This window comes from Coregonus clupeaformis, chromosome 12 (genome assembly GCF_020615455.1).
Source record: "Coregonus clupeaformis isolate EN_2021a chromosome 12, ASM2061545v1, whole genome shotgun sequence".
NCBI lineage: Eukaryota > Metazoa > Chordata > Actinopteri > Salmoniformes > Salmonidae > Coregonus > Coregonus clupeaformis.
In genome coordinates this window covers 26,883,615-26,899,130 of record NC_059203.1, presented here as the reverse complement: position 1 = coordinate 26,899,130, position 15,516 = coordinate 26,883,615, and the positions used below count along the sequence as shown (strand labels likewise).

Here is a 15,516-nt window from a genome sequence, read left to right as displayed (position 1 = left end):
GATACATCATTCAGTCTTTCATGCATTTTAAACTGAATGTTTACTTGTTCACCAGTAGAAGAAGCTGTATAGATGTGTGTAGTTTCAGTAATACGTCCAGTAATGAACGTAGCTGAATCTCTTCTTGTTCTGTGGTGACTATGTTTTTACACTACACCATCTACAGCTTCCCTGAGTTGAAACTAATCCCTCCCTTGCCCCTTCACACACAAACCCTTGCCCCCACACACACACAAACATGCACGCATGCACACACACTCACACACATACACACACACGCCTGCTCATTCTTTCCCGCGGTGACAGGCAGCCTTTCAGGGAGTGAAGCGGTGACACCCATCTTACTGATGCTTGATTAGTACTGGCGGAGGAGAGAACATTTTTTGAAAGATAGGCCGAAGGGAGAGAAAAACAGCACTGCCGACTCTGCAATAACATTTATTCATCCTCCCTTTCCTCTCATCCTCCCTGAATCCTCCCCTCTTCTCCACCTCCACACCCACTCAGTCCCTTCTATCTTCCTTTCCTCTATTTCCCTCTATCCTGTCATCTCCTCTCCTTGTTACTAGGCATAGAGTGAAATCAAATCTATGTGATGTCTATGTAATAACATGTGTGTAAAGTTTGGGGCCAGTCAGTCAGCAGCCTTAGAGTGACTTCTCTGACAGTCTGACAGTGACATTCACTGGGCCCAGAGGGAGAGAAGTGGAACAGTGTCCTTATTCCATCTATTTATCACAATCTCTCTCTCTCTCTCTCTCTCTCTCTCTCTCTCTCTCTCTCTCTGCTCTCTCTCTCTCTCTCTCTCTCTCTCTCTCTCTCTCTCTCTCTCTCTCTCTCTCGCTCTCTCTCTCTCTCTCTCTCTCTCTCTCTCTCTCTCTCTCTCTCTCTCTCTCTCTCTCTTGCTCTCTCTCTCTCTCTCTCTCTCTCTCTCTCTCTAAATTTCAATTTCAATTTAAGGTCTTTATTGGCATGGGAAACGTATGTTAACATTGCATGTGAAGTAGATAGTAAACAAAAGTGAAATAAACAATACATATTAACAGTAAACATTACACTCAGAAGTTCCAAAAGAATAAAGACATTTCAAATGTCATATTATGTCTATATACAGTGTTGTAACAATGTGCAAATAGTTACAGTTTTTCTCAATTGCTAAAACACTAAACCCTATTGTCTGAACCAAATGCTCAGTTGCCTGAACCCACTGATTGAATCAATCACTCTTTTGGCAAAACCATAAGCACTTTTCACCTGTTTAGACACAACTTGCCAACACATTTTCATTGTGATGCACCCGTGCTGCATAATGGTGAGCACATGTGACAAAAGTCAAACACAATTAGAGCACAGGTATCACCACTTGAACACAACAACTCAAAATTGATCACACTTGTGGCTAATGATGTGAGGGAACATATACAGTAAGCCAGTTCAGAGAGCACTTGTTTGTGAGGCCCTACAATGGATAGAAATCTGAGAGGAAGAGTTCGTGTGAGAGGAGGTCGAGGTGGTCGAGGTGGTCAGTGAAGACAAAGAACAGTAATATCTGATGAAATCAGAGCTACTGTGATTGACCATGTTCTTGTCCATGGTATGAGCATGAGGGAGGCTGGACAAAGGGTACAACCAAACATCAGTAGATTCACTGTGTCCACCATAATCCGAAGATTTAGAGAAGAGAACAGGTAATTACCTTTTTTTGACATTATAGTACAGTATGTAAATGTTGACAGCAATTACTGTATGACATACTATATACTGTACCACAGTATACTGTAAGTGAATATATGTTTCAGTACATCACTGTACCAATGTACTGTAGTATTGTAATGGAGGGTTGGTCTAACTGTTTGTAGGCCTAGTATTCCATGTATATTTTTTGTAACTCCATGTTCTCTTTTTGTAGAATTGAAAGACTGCCACATGGGGGTGGGAGGACAGGTATGTTCTCCCCACACCAAGAGACCCTAATTGTTGATATGGTCCGTAAGAAAAATGCCATTAAACTGAGCGAAATTCAGCAGAAGATCATTGAGGACCATTTACATTTTGAGGGTATCAACAGTGTCAGCCTCTCTACTGTTGATCGTGTCCTCAAGCGCAACAGACTGCGCATGAAACAGCTATACAGAGTGCCCTTTGATCGCAACTCAGACAGAGTCAAAGAGCAAAGATTCCAGTATGTACAGGTTGGCATATATCCAGACACATTCAATGTTGATTACTCTAAGTAGTGATTTACTGTAGTGGCCTAAATCACTTTTTCCGTATCACTTACAAAACTATATCTATTTCTACAGAGGGTTTTTCAACTGGATGCAATGGAAAGACCCCATCAATACATCTACATGGATGAAGCTGGGTTTAATCTCACCAAAAGGAGAAGGAGAGGCCGTAATGTGATTGGCCATCGGGCCATTGTTGGTGTTCCTGGGCAGCGTGGTGGCAATGTCACATTATGTGCTGCCATCAGCAATCATGGGGTTGTCCACCATCATGCCAACCTGGGGCCCTACAACACTCACCAGCTCCTCATTTTCCTCAATCACATGCGAGATGCTTTGTTAGGGCAGCAGGATGAGCATCCCATCTATGTTGTTGTTTGGGACAATGTGAGTTTTCACAGAGCCCTCCAGGTTAGAGAGTGGTACAATATGAACCAAGGTTTTATCAATCTTTGCCTTCCACCGTACTCCCTTTCCTAAACCCCATTGAGGAATTCTTCTCCTCATGGCGGTGGAAGGTATATGAACGCCAACCTTACACCAGGGTAAATCTCCTGCAAGCCATGGGACTTGCCTGTGGTGACATAGGTGTGGAGGCATGCCAAGCCTGGATACGGCATGCCAGGGGTTTTTTTCCCCCGTTGCCTGGCCAGACAAAATGTGGCCTGTGATGTGGATGAAGTCCTGTGGCCTGACCCAGTACGGAGACATGATGCTGTGGCTGAGTAATGCACTTATTTGTATATTTTTGTACTTTCTTTTTACATGGGCTTACTGTACACAAGTGGCAAACGCATAAGATTTCTGTTTGTTTTTACAAGTGCTACATGTAAATGCACAATATTTCTGTTTTGTCTTTTTGTACAAGTGCTAAATGCACAGGTTTTTTTTGTTTTGCAACATGCATTTAGCCTACAGTGAACAATAAACATTTATTTCTCCAGCTTCATGTCCTGAGCATTGTGTTTTCTATTTTTCTACGTAGTGTTTAGTGACTGTTCAGTAGTGTTTTTTATTTTGATTGACTCGGGGCACGATTTGACAACATAGTTCAGTTTTGAGCACAGATTGAACTGTTTTGAGGTGAAAGTTTGGTTTTGCAAGAAGAGTCTGAGGTTTTGTGAATGTAGCTTGAAAATTGGGTTTTGTGTTCACAGTTAAGAGAAAAGGAGAGCAGCTTTCAAGAAATGTGTCTTAGCAATCGAGAAAAACTGTAAAGTACAAATGGGAAGTACAATGGTGTTTGTTCTTCACTGGTTGCTCTTTTCTTGTGGCAACAGGTCACAAATATTGCTGCTGTGATGGCACACTGTGGTATTTCACCCAGTATAAAAGGGAGTTTATCAAAATTGTGTATGTTTTCGAATTCTTTGTGGATCTGTGTAATCTGATGGAAATATGTGTCTCTAATATGGTCAAACATTTGGCAGGAGGTTAGGAAGTGCAGCTCAGTTTCCACCTCATTTTGTGGGCAGTGTGCACATAGCCTGTCTTCTCTTGAGAGCCAGGTCTGCTTACGGCAGACTTTCTCAATAGCAAGGCTATGCTCCCTGAGTCTGTACATAGTCAAAGCTTTCCTTAAGTTTGGGTCAGTCACAGTGGTCAGGTATTCTGCCACTGTGTACTCTCTGTTTAGGGCCAAATAGCATTCTAGTTTGCTCTGTTTTTTTGTTAATTCTTTCCAATGTGTCAAGTAATTCTCGTTTTGTTTTCTCATGATTTGGTTGGGTCTAATTGTGTTGTTTTCCTGGGGCTCTGTGGGGTCTGTTTGTCTTTTTGAACAGAGACCCAGGACTAGCTTGCTTAGGGGACTCTTCTCCAAGTTAATCTCTCTGTAGGTGATGGCTTTGTTATGGAAGGTTTGGGAATAGCTTCCTTTTAAGTGGTTATAGAATTTAACGGCTCTTTTCTGGATTTTGATAATTAGTGGGTATCGGCCTAATTCTGCTCTGCATGCATTATTTGGCGTTTTTCATTGTAAACTGAGGATATTTTTGCAGAATTCTGCATGCAGAGTCTCAATTTGGTGTTTGTCCCATTTTGTGAATTCTTGGTTGGTGAGCAGACCCCAGACCTCACAACCATAAAGAGCAATGGGTTCTATAACTGATTCAAGTATTTTTAGCCAGATCCTAATTGGTATGTCGAATGTTATGTTCTTTTTGATGGCATAGAAGGCCCTTCTTGCCTTGTCTCTCAGATCGTTCACAGCATTGTGGATGTTACCTGTGGCGCTGATATTTAGGCCAAGGTATGTATAGTTTTTTGTGTGCTGTAGGGCAACAGTGTCTAGATGGAATTTGTATTAGTGGTCCTGGCAACTGGACCGTTTTTGGAACACCATTATTTTTGTCTTACTGAGATTTACTGTCAGGGCCCAGGTCTGACAGAATCTGTGCAGAAGATCTAGGTGCTACTGTAGGCCCTCCTTGGTTGGGGACAGAAGCACCAGATCATCAGCAAACAGTAGACATTTGGCTTCAGATTCTAGTAGGGTGAGGCCGGGTGCTGCAGACTGTTCTAGTGCCCTCGCCAATTCGGTGATATGTATGTTGAAGAGGGTGGGGCTTAAACTGCATCCCTGTCTCAGCCAACGGCCCTGTGGAAAGAAATGTGTGTGTTTTTTGCCTATTGTGTACATGGATTTGATAATGTCGTATGTTTTTCCCCCAACCCCACTTTCCATCAATTTGTATAGCAGAACCTCATGCCAAAGACTTTGCCTTTGTTTTGGTTTGTTTGTTTGTCAATTAGGGTGTGCAGGGTGAATACGTGGTCTGTCGTACGGTAATTTGGTAAAAAGCCAATTTGACATTTGCTCAGTACATTGTTTTCACTGAGGAAATGAACTAGTCTGCTGTTAATGATAATGCAGAGGATTTTCCCAAGGTTACTGTTGACGCATATCCCACGGTAGTTATTGGGGTCAAATCTGTCTCCACTTTTGTCGATTGGGGTGATCAGTCCTTGGTTCCAAATATTGGGGAAGATGCCAGAGCTAAGGATGATGTTAAAGAGTTTAAGTATAGCCAATTGGAATTTGTGGTCTGTATATTTTATCATTTCATTGAGGATACCATCAACACTACTTGCCTTTTTGGGTTGGAGGGTTTGTATTTTGTCCTGTAGTTCATTCAATGTAATTGGAGAATCCAGTGGGTTCTGGTAGTCTTTAATGGTTGATTCTAAGATTTGCATTTGATCATGTATATTTTTGTGCTGTTTGTTCTTTGTTATAGGGCCAAAAAGATTGGAGAAGTGGTTTACCCATACATCTCCATTTTGGATAGATAGCTCTTTGAGTTGTTGTTTGTTTAGTGTTTTCCAATTTTTCCAGAAGTGGTTAGAGTCTATGGATTCTTCAATTACATTGAGCTGATTTCTGACATGCTGTTCCTTCTTTTTCCGTAGTGTATTTCTGTATTGTTTTAGTGATTCACCATAGTGAAGGCGTAGGCTCAGGTTTTCTGGGTCTCTATGTTTTTGGTTGGATAGGTTTCTCAATTTCTTTCTTAGGTTTTTGCATTCTTCATCAAACCATTTATCACTGTTATTACTTTTCTTTGGTTTTCTGTTAGAGATTTTTAGATTTGATAGGGAAGCTGAGAGGTCAAATATACTGTTTAGGTTTTCTAATGCCAAGTTTACACCTTCACTATTACAGTGAAACGTTTTGTCCAGGAAGATGTCTAAAGGGGATTGAGTTTGTTGTTGCCTAATTGTTTTTTGGTAGGTTTCGACACTACTTTCCTTCCATCTATAGCATTTCTTAATATTATGCAGTTCCTTTGGCTTTGATGCCTCATGATTGAGTATTTCTCTGTTCAAGTAGACTGTGATTTTGCTGTGGTCTGATAGGGTTGTCAGAGGGCTGACTGTGAACGCTCTGAGAGACTCTTGGTTGAGGTCAGTGATAAAGTAATCTACAGTACTACTGCCAAGAGATGAGCTATAGGTGTACCTACCATAGGAGTCCCCTTGAAGCCTACCATTGACTATGTACATACCCAGCGTGCGACAGAGCTGCAGGAGTTGTGACCCGTTTTTGTTGGTTATGTTGTCATAGTTGTGCCTAGGGGTTTATATGGGGGAGGAATGCTGTCACCTCTAGGTAGGTGTTTGTCCCCCTGTTTCTGAGGGTGTCAGGTTCTTGTCCAGTTCTGGCATTTAGGTCGCCACAGACTAGTACATGTCCCTGGGCCTTGAAATTATTGATTTCCCCCTCCAGGATGGAGAAGCTGTCTTCATTAAAGTATGGGGATTCTAGTGGGGGGATATAGGTAGCACACAGGAGGACATTTTTCTCTGTTGAGATAATTTCCATTTGAATTTCTTTCCAAATGTAAAATGTTCCTGTTTTGATTAATTTAATAGAGTGAGTTAGGTCTGCTCTACACCAAATTAGCATACCCCCTGAGTCCCTTCCCCATTTCACACCTGGTAGTTTAGTGGATGGGACTACCAGCTCTCTGTAACCTAGAGGGCAACCAGTGGGTCTGTCTCCTCTATACCATGTTTCTTGTAGGATGTCAATGACTGTATTTCTGATTTCTTTGGTGAAGTCCAGGTTCCTGCTCTTTAGGCCAAAGGCAGATGACCTCAGGCCTTGGATATTCCAGGATGAAATAGTGAAGGCTTTGTGTTCTCTCTCTCTCTCTCTCTCTCTCTCTCTCTCTCTCTCTCTCTCTCTCTCTCTCTCTCCCTCCCCTTCTCCCTCACCCCCTCCTTCTCCTTCGTCTCACTCCTCTGCTGGCCTACTGTGATTGCGTGCCTAGTGCAGTAATCGCCTCAGAGGAGCTGCCATGGCAGGGACTAAGGGTCTGGCAGACTGGGAGGGAGCCTTCTGACTGGATGCTAATCTGGCCTGCTAACGCTAACCCTTTGACTCTAATGAGAGGAAAGAATTAAAGTTTAGTCATGACAAAAAAATGAGAGGCCTGTGGCTGTGTGTGTGTGCATTTGGGAGTCTTGAAAAAAAGATCCAGCAGTGCTGTGTAGGTCTTGAAGGGGAGAGGGTTAGTGGTAAGTGTAGTTTCTTGAGGGAGGGGTTGATCAGTCATGGCATCTCTCATTACCCTACAGCCCACAGTGAGGCTAAGATATGGAGAAAGAGAGGGAGAGCAGAAAAGAGGAATAGAGGATAAAGGAAAAAGGGAGCGAGAAACTGAGTAGGGAACAGAGGGATAAAAAGTCATACAGAGAGACATGGAAAGATAAAGGGAGGGAGAGAACGAAAGAGAGTGAGAGGAGACAGAGGGAGATAGAGAGAGAGAGGAAACAGAGGGAGATGGAGAGAGAGGGAGATAGAGGGAGGCAGAGGGAGAGAGTGAGAAAGAGAGAGAGATAGAGGGAGGCAGAGGGAGAGAGTGAGAAAGAGAGAGAGATAGAGGGAGAGAGAGAGAAAGAGAGAGAGATAGAGGGAGAGAGCGCTATTAATAGGATGAGAACTGTTGGCAGTGTGTCTCTCAGGACACGATGGTGCTGCCAAACATCTTCCCAGAAGACCTTTCTGTGCGGGGTCTTAGGGGGTCAACACAGCATCACTGCCAGATGACTTCCCTGTCCTGTCTCACCCTCTCTTCTGCCAAGCTAGATACTCTCTCTTTCCCTCCTCTCTCGCTCTCGCTCTCGCTCTCTCTCTCTCTCTCTCTCTCTCTCTCTCTCTCTCTCTGAATTAATCTCCCCCTCCTCTTTCTCTCTCTGTTTCCCTCCCTCTCTTTCCGCCTGCTGTTTTATCCAGTTGTATCCAGTACATCCTCCGTCAATGTCGTGGGAAAGGCTGAGAGGAAAGCAGGCAGTTTCAGCCTTTCCCAGTGTTTGAGGCCATGCATGTCCCTCTATGTACTGTAAATGTCAATCAGCTCCATAGAGACACAACACACTGCTCTGGCCTCATTTAGTAATGCCCCTGGTCTCATAGAGAAGGTTTCTCTGGTAAGCTGGAGAGATGTGGGGATGGAGAGACAGACATTTGCATGAGTGCACATACACACACGCTCTGACCAGAGTAGTGCCAACCCAGTGCCTACCAGTGGGTGTGGTCTCTCCAAGGTGGCGACTGTTGCTTGGCAACTACACCCTGCTCATTAATATGTAGATGTATACACAGCCCTCTTTGGCACTTTTGGCAAACACACACACACACACACACACACACACACACACACACACACACCAAAGTATTGCATAAAAACCCTTTGCTAAAGTATGTTTTCAGAAAGGCCTGCTGTAGACTTTGAACCAGAATGACCATAGACGTTTCCATCTCCTGCTGTCTATGAGCTCATATTACAGTAGTAGTATTACAATTCATGGTAGTAGCATTACAGTAGTATTACAGTAATATTAGAGTAATAGTATTACAGTAGTGGAATTACAGTAGTATTACAGTAGTAGTATTACAGTAGTAGTATAGCAGTTGTAGTGTTACAGTAGTAGTATTACAACAGTAGTATAGAAGTAGTAGTATTACAGTAGTAGTATTGCAACACTAGTATTACAGTAGTAGTATTACAGTAGTATATATTACAACAGTAGTATCACAGTAGTATCACAGTAATAGTAGTACACAAGTAGTTATTATTATTATTATAAGTAGTATTTTAGTAGTGGTATTACATTAGTATTACAGTAATAGTATTACAACAGTAGTATAGCAGTAGTAGTATTACAGTAGTAGTATAGCAGTAGTAGTATTACCGTAGTATTATTACAGTAGTAGTATAGCAGTAGCAGTATTACAGTCAAAGTATTACAACAGTAGTATTTAGTGCTGAGCAATTAGTGCTTTTTGAGGTCAGTTCGGTTTCGGTTTGATTATTAAAAAATAATCATCGTTTTCGTTTTCGATTATATTTTTAAACATGAAATCAAATGCACTATGCATTATGTGGGTTGAATGCTGTAGCAACACAGTATAAAACAATTAATACAAGTCCCATGATGGTAGTACCTGCCCATTACTGCTTATCACTAACCATCATTTAGTCAGATTACTTGACTTTAATGAAATATTTGTTGTTGTGTATATTACGTTTGTTTTATTTGATGACTTTATTATTTCATTCCATGCTGTCTGACAAAATCACTATTTTAGTAGTTCTTCAAAGTAAATAAGGCATACTTTTATGACTGCTGAACTATCAATCACTAAGAACATGTATTTTCAGGTAGAGATATCTCACGAAGCAACTGCTCTATATCTCTCTCGATTGCGCGTTCTCTCTGTGTCTGTCCCACACTGACCGGACAAATAGGCATGTAATGGATTATGGTAATTGTAGTTAATTACCAACTTTTCTGTGCTAAACTATGCAGAATATTGGCCTGTTGGAAACTACTGTAATACTACCACTACTGCTATACTACTACTGTAATACTACTAGTACTGAGCGATTAACTGACATTTTGGTTGTAAAAAATAACAATAAAAGGTGTTTTTTTGACAGGGATATGTGTGTTTGTCATTCCCATGTTCGATGTGATGTATGGCTCGTGCCTATGGCCAAGGCCAGAACATCCCATCCTCTATACAGTACACTCTTAGAAAAAAGGGTTCCAAAAGGGTTATTCGGCTGTCCCCATAGGAGAACTCTTTTTGGTTCCAGGTAGAACCCTTTTTGGTTCAAGGTAGAACACTTTTGGGTTCCATGTAGAACCCTCTGTGTAAAAGGTTCTACATGGAACTCAAAACGGTTCTAAATGGAAGCCTTATAGGTTCTAGATAGCACCTTTTTTTCTAAGAGTGTATGGTTAATGCTATAACACAGTGTAAATATGTAGCATGTGTGTCAGCTGTCAGTGTGTATGTAAATATCTGTATGTGTTTATGTCTGTACTGGGTGGTTCATAATCCCTACATATCCCCAGGTTCCTCTTCACACACATACTATACACTTTTTAATAGGTAAAAGCAATGTGGCTGGAGATTTGTTATTAAACCTGTTCAGTTCTGTCAGACCAGGAGAGGACACAATGATAGTAAGCCACCATAGACTATTGAGACAAACCAGGTGTCAGTGTCAGTGATCATGGTCTAGCCCCCAGCTGAAGAGTGAAGAATGGAGCCTTTATACTCTCGCTACAGTCTACCACAGCCAGGTAGAGAGGAGAGGGGGAGGGGAGAGGAGGGGAAGACCAAGGCAGCAATTTTGCTGACACACCTTTGAGAGAGGGGGGTGGAGAGTGGTACAGAAGAGCGAGAGAGAGAGAGAGAGAGAGAGAGAGAGAGAGAGAGAGAGAGAGAGAGAGAGAGAGAGAGAGAGAGAGAGAGAGAGAGAGAGTTCATTTCACTTTTGTTTACTATCTACTTCACTTGCTTTGGCAATGTTAACACACGTTTCCCATGCCAATAAAGCCCTTAAATTGAAATTGAATTGAAATTGAATTGAGAGAGAGAGAGAGAACAAAAGCCCTTTTTAGAACAAAGAACATGCTAAATGTATTGACTTCAGGGCTGCTGCATGTGCACATGTGTGTGTGCGTGCAAGTGTGTGACTGTGAAACTACTGGTGTGAGACTTAGTGTTCTACACTGTGCATCCAGCTGTGATGGTGTATGGGTTTACACTATTCTAGCAGGAGTTCAGGACCTCTATACCAGGCGGTGTCAGAGGAAGGCCCTCAAAATTGTCAAAGACTCCAGCCACCCTAGTCATAGACTGCTCTCTCTGCTACCGCACGGCAAGCGGTACTGGAGTGCCAAGTCTAGGTCCAAAAGACTTCTCAACAGCTTCTACCCCCAAGTCATAAGACTCCTGAACAGCTAATCATGGCTACCCGGACTATTTGCACTGCCCCCCCACCCCATCCTTTTTACGCTGCTGCTACTCTGTTAAGTATTTATGCATAGTCACTTTAACTCTACCCACATGTACATATTACCTCAACTACCTCAACTAGCCGGTGCCCCCGCACATTGACTCTGCAACGGTACCCCCCTGTATATATAGCCTCCCTACTGTCACTTTATTTTACTTCTGCTCTTTTTTTCTCAACACTTTTTTTGTTGTTGTTTTTTTGTTTAAAATAAATGCACTGTTGGTTAAGGGCTGTAAGTAAGCATTTCACTGTAATGTCTGCACCTGTTGTATTCGGCGCATGTGACCAATAAAATTTGATTTGATTTGATTTGAGTTCCAAGCTGCTCTAACACATCATCATCTAGTAATGAAGCACCGTCTACTACACTGACCAGTATTTATACGTAGCTCAGATAGTTCAAACTTTGACATGTACAGTACCAGTCAAAGGTTTGGACACACCTACTCATTCAAGGGTTTTTCTTTATTTTTTACTATTTTCTACATTGTAGAATAATAGTGAAGACATCAAAACTATGAAAAACACATATGGAATCATGTAGTAACCAAAAAAGTGTTAAACAAATCAAAATATATTTTATATTTGAGATTCTTCAAAGTAGCCACCCTTTGCCTTGAGGACAGCTTTGCACACTCTTGGCATTCTCTCAACCAGCTTCATGAGGTAGTCACCTGGAATGCATTTCAATTAACAGGTGTGTCTTCTTAAAAGTGAATTTGTGGAATTTCTTTCCTTCTTAATGTGTTTGAGCAAATCAGTTGTGTTGTGACAAGGTAGGGATGGTATACAGAAGATAGCCCTATTTGATAAAAGACAAAGTCCATATTATGGCAAGAACAGCTCAAATAAGCAAAGAGAAGCGACAGTTCATCATTACTTTAAGACATGAAGGTCAGTCAATCGGGAACATTTCAAGAACTTTTAAAGTTTCTTCAATTGCAGTCACAAAAACCATCAAGCACTATGATGAAACTGGCTCTCATGAGGACCGACACAGGAAAGGAAGACCCAGAGTTACCTCTGCTGCAGAGGATAAGTTCATTAGAGTTACCAGCCTCAGATTGCAGCCTAAATAAATGCTTCACAGAGTTCAAGTAATAGACACATCTCAACATCAACTTTTCAGAGGAGACTGCATGAATCAGGCCTTCATGATCGAATTACTGCAAAGAAACCACTACTAAAGGACACCAATAAGAAGAGACTTGCTTGGGCCAAGAGACTTGCTTGGGCCCCCCCCCCCCCCTCTCTCTCTCTCTCTCTCTCTTTCTCTTTCAATTCAATTCAATTCAATAGACTTTATTGACATGGCAAGTTAAATTACTTACATTGTCAAAGTATACATATAACAAAAATGGTGGGACCAATAATAATAGAAGTAGTGGAAATGGGATTACCATTAACAGCAACTACAACAACAATATTAATGAGAGTAACAATACATTAAAGCAATAGTAGTCGACCAGTCTCAACATGACTGAGAAGACACATTACATAGTATGAAAGCCAAAACAAAACAGGAAATATTATTGACATTACATTACACTTTTCACTGGCTGTCCCTCAGGTTGTGGCAGGAGGACACATATTTGGCTGCCAAAATTGCACATTTTGGCTTTTCACCCAATAAATATTTTTGTAGTTTCAAATTCTTTGTACTGAATGATAATTTTGGGAAAGAAAGATCCTCTTAGGTCTGAGTATTTGTCACAGTGTAATAGGAAATGCAGCTCTGTCTCTACCTCTCCCTGGGGGCAGAGTGGTCAGATAGTCTGCCACCATGTACTGTCTGTTTAGAGCCAAACAGCATTGAAGTTTACTTTGATTTTTTGTGGTGTCTTTCCAATAGGTGATATATTTTTATTTTTGCTTTGTGATGATTTAGTTGGGCCAGATTTTCTGAGTGCTGTCCTGAGGCTCTATGAGGTTGGTTTTGGTTAGTGATCTGAGCCTCAGAACCAGCTGGCTGAGGGGACTCTTCTCTTGTTTCATCTCTTGACATTGTAGAGCTGTGTGATGGAATGTTTTGGGGTCACTTGTTTTTAGATGGTTGTAAAATTTTATGGCTCATTTTTCTATTCGAATAAGGAGGGGGTATTGGCCCAATTCTGCTCTGCATGCGTTATTTGGAGTTTTTCTTTGCACTTGCAATACAGTCTTGCAAAACTCTGCATGCAGTATTTCGATTGGATGTTTGTCCCAATGTTTGTTTTTGTTGCCAGATTCTAATTGGAATTTCAATTTTAATATTCCTTTTAATGGCATAGAATGCTCTTCTTGCTTTGTCTCTCAGCTCATTCACAGCCATGTGAAAGCTACCTGTGTTGCTGATATTTAGTCCTAGATACGTGTAATTTTTGGTGTGTTCTAATAGAACTGTGTCCAAATAGAATTTATATTTGTCATCCTGATTTCCAGACCTTTTTTGGAATATCTTTATATTCGTTTTTTTTTAGATTAACGGTCAGAGCCCAGGTCTGACAGAACCTGTGCAGATGATCTAGATGCTGCTGTAACCCCTCCTTAGTGGGAGTCATCACTCCACGTCCCTGAGAGAAGAAGTCTGTTTGTTTGTTGCCGATTTTACCCGCACATTTGTTTTTAGTGTACATTGATTTAATAATCTTTATCTCTCTCTCTCTCTCTCTCTCTCTCTCTCTCTCTCTCTCTCTCTCTCTCTCTCTCTCTCTCTCTCTCTCTCTCTCTCTCTCTCTCTCCAACTCTTTATTTTTCTTTCTCTCTCTACCTGTGGGCCCCCTCAACATACATGTGTCTGGCATCAGCCTCCTCTGACTAACACTGACTCACCTTAACACCTCTAGTTTAACACACCTGAATACAAGACACACACACACACACACACACACACACACACATACTGAAATATGGAGTCTGGTTTTGGCAGGCTCCAAAGAGGGTGCAGAACTCTTTTAAAGTCTATAAATTGTTATTGGTCAAACTGTAGGAAGAAAAAATGACCAAGGGAGGGGTTCAGATTGAAAAGAAGGAAAGAGAGCCAGATGGAGGGAGGGAGGGAGGGAGGGAGGGAGGAGGGAGGGAGGGAGGGAGGCGAAAGGTGAGGTGTAGGCGTGAGGAAGATGGAAGGACATTTTTTAAATTATTTTTTTATTTAACTAGGCAAGTCAGTTAAGAACAAATTCTTATTTCCAGTGACAACCTACCAAGGATGAAGAGAGACAGGTAGGGGAGAGGGGGATGGGAAGGAAAGGAGCATGAGAGGAGAGAGGAAAGGTAGAGGAGAGACGAACATGAGTTCCAGTAAATGATCAGATAAAGAGTTGGAGCGAAGAGAAGGAGGAAAAGGACGAGTAGAATGAGGGGGATTAGAGAGAGAGGTAAAAGGGAGAGGGGAGAGAGAGAGACAGAGAGAGAGGAGAGAGAGAGCCGGGAGAGAGAGAGGGGAGATAGAGGTAAAAGGGAGAGGGGAGAGAGAGAGAGAGAGACAGAGAGAGAGGAGAGAGAGAGGCGGGAGAGAGAGAGGGGAGAGAGAGGTAAAAGGGAGAGGGGAGAGAGAGAGACAGAGAGAGAGGAGAGAGAGGTGGGAGAGAGAGAGATAAAAGGGAGAGGGGAGAGAGTGAGCGAGCGAAGGGGGTAAAAGGGAGGGAAAAGGAAAAGAGAGAGAGGGAGGGATCATTGTTTCAGGACCACTGGTGGTTTCATGTTTCTCCTCTGCTTTTCATTCTCCCGCTTCTGTGCCGACTGACTGACTGACTCTCTCTCTCTCTCTCTCTCTCTCTCTCTCTCTCTCTGATCTCTCTCTCTCTCCTCCGCCCCCTTCCAGCCATGCCTCTCCACGCTGTAGGAGATTACTAAGAGGAAGACTTCAGACTCACTGAGGAGAACACAAAGAGAAGGAGGGATACAGACAGAAAATAAAAGAAAGAAAGGAAACGGCAAGGTATGGACATCACGTGCTTTTCATTCTCTTTCGCTCTGAGACGGATAAAAGGGAGGTAGAAAAGAGAAGGTTTCTCATTTCTCTTTCTTTTTATCTCTCTCTGAGATTCTCCCTCCGTTCTGTTGTTTCCCTGTAGCCATGCTCTCTGATCTGGGTTGTGTGTGTGTGTGTGTGTGTGTGCACGCGTGTGTGTGTAGTGCGTGTGAAGTGTGTTCTGTGTACCGTGTGCAGTCAGAGGGCTGCTGATGTGAAGGGAGAAATGAAACCATGCCTGTAGGGTGTGACTAGTGAACTTATGTGTATTTAGATTTTTATGCATTTGTGCAAAATGTGCATCAGAAAGTTTGTGTGTGAGTGTAAGTGGGCGTACAGTCACTGTGTATGAGTGTGTGTGTATGAGTGTGTGAGTTGGGGGGGGTAACTGTAGGTGTGTGTGTGCAGGTGTGTGTAGGGGCGGCAGGTAGCTTAGTGGTTAAGAGCGTTGTGCCAGTAACCGAAAGGTCGCTGGTTCTAATCCCCGAGCCGACTAGGTGAAAAATCTGTCGAT

The 15,516-nt window shown here is 42.3% G+C and overlaps 1 protein-coding gene across 1 annotated transcript in view; it reads left to right on the top strand.

Annotated features, from left to right (window-relative positions):
• LOC121578141 (pleckstrin homology domain-containing family A member 6) overlaps window positions 1–15,516 on the top strand; it is a 199,263-nt gene that overhangs the window by 38,884 nt on the left and 144,863 nt on the right. The window contains 1 exon segment of the mRNA XM_041892273.2: window positions 14,853–14,969. The gene's annotated coding sequence lies outside the window, so the exon portion shown is untranslated.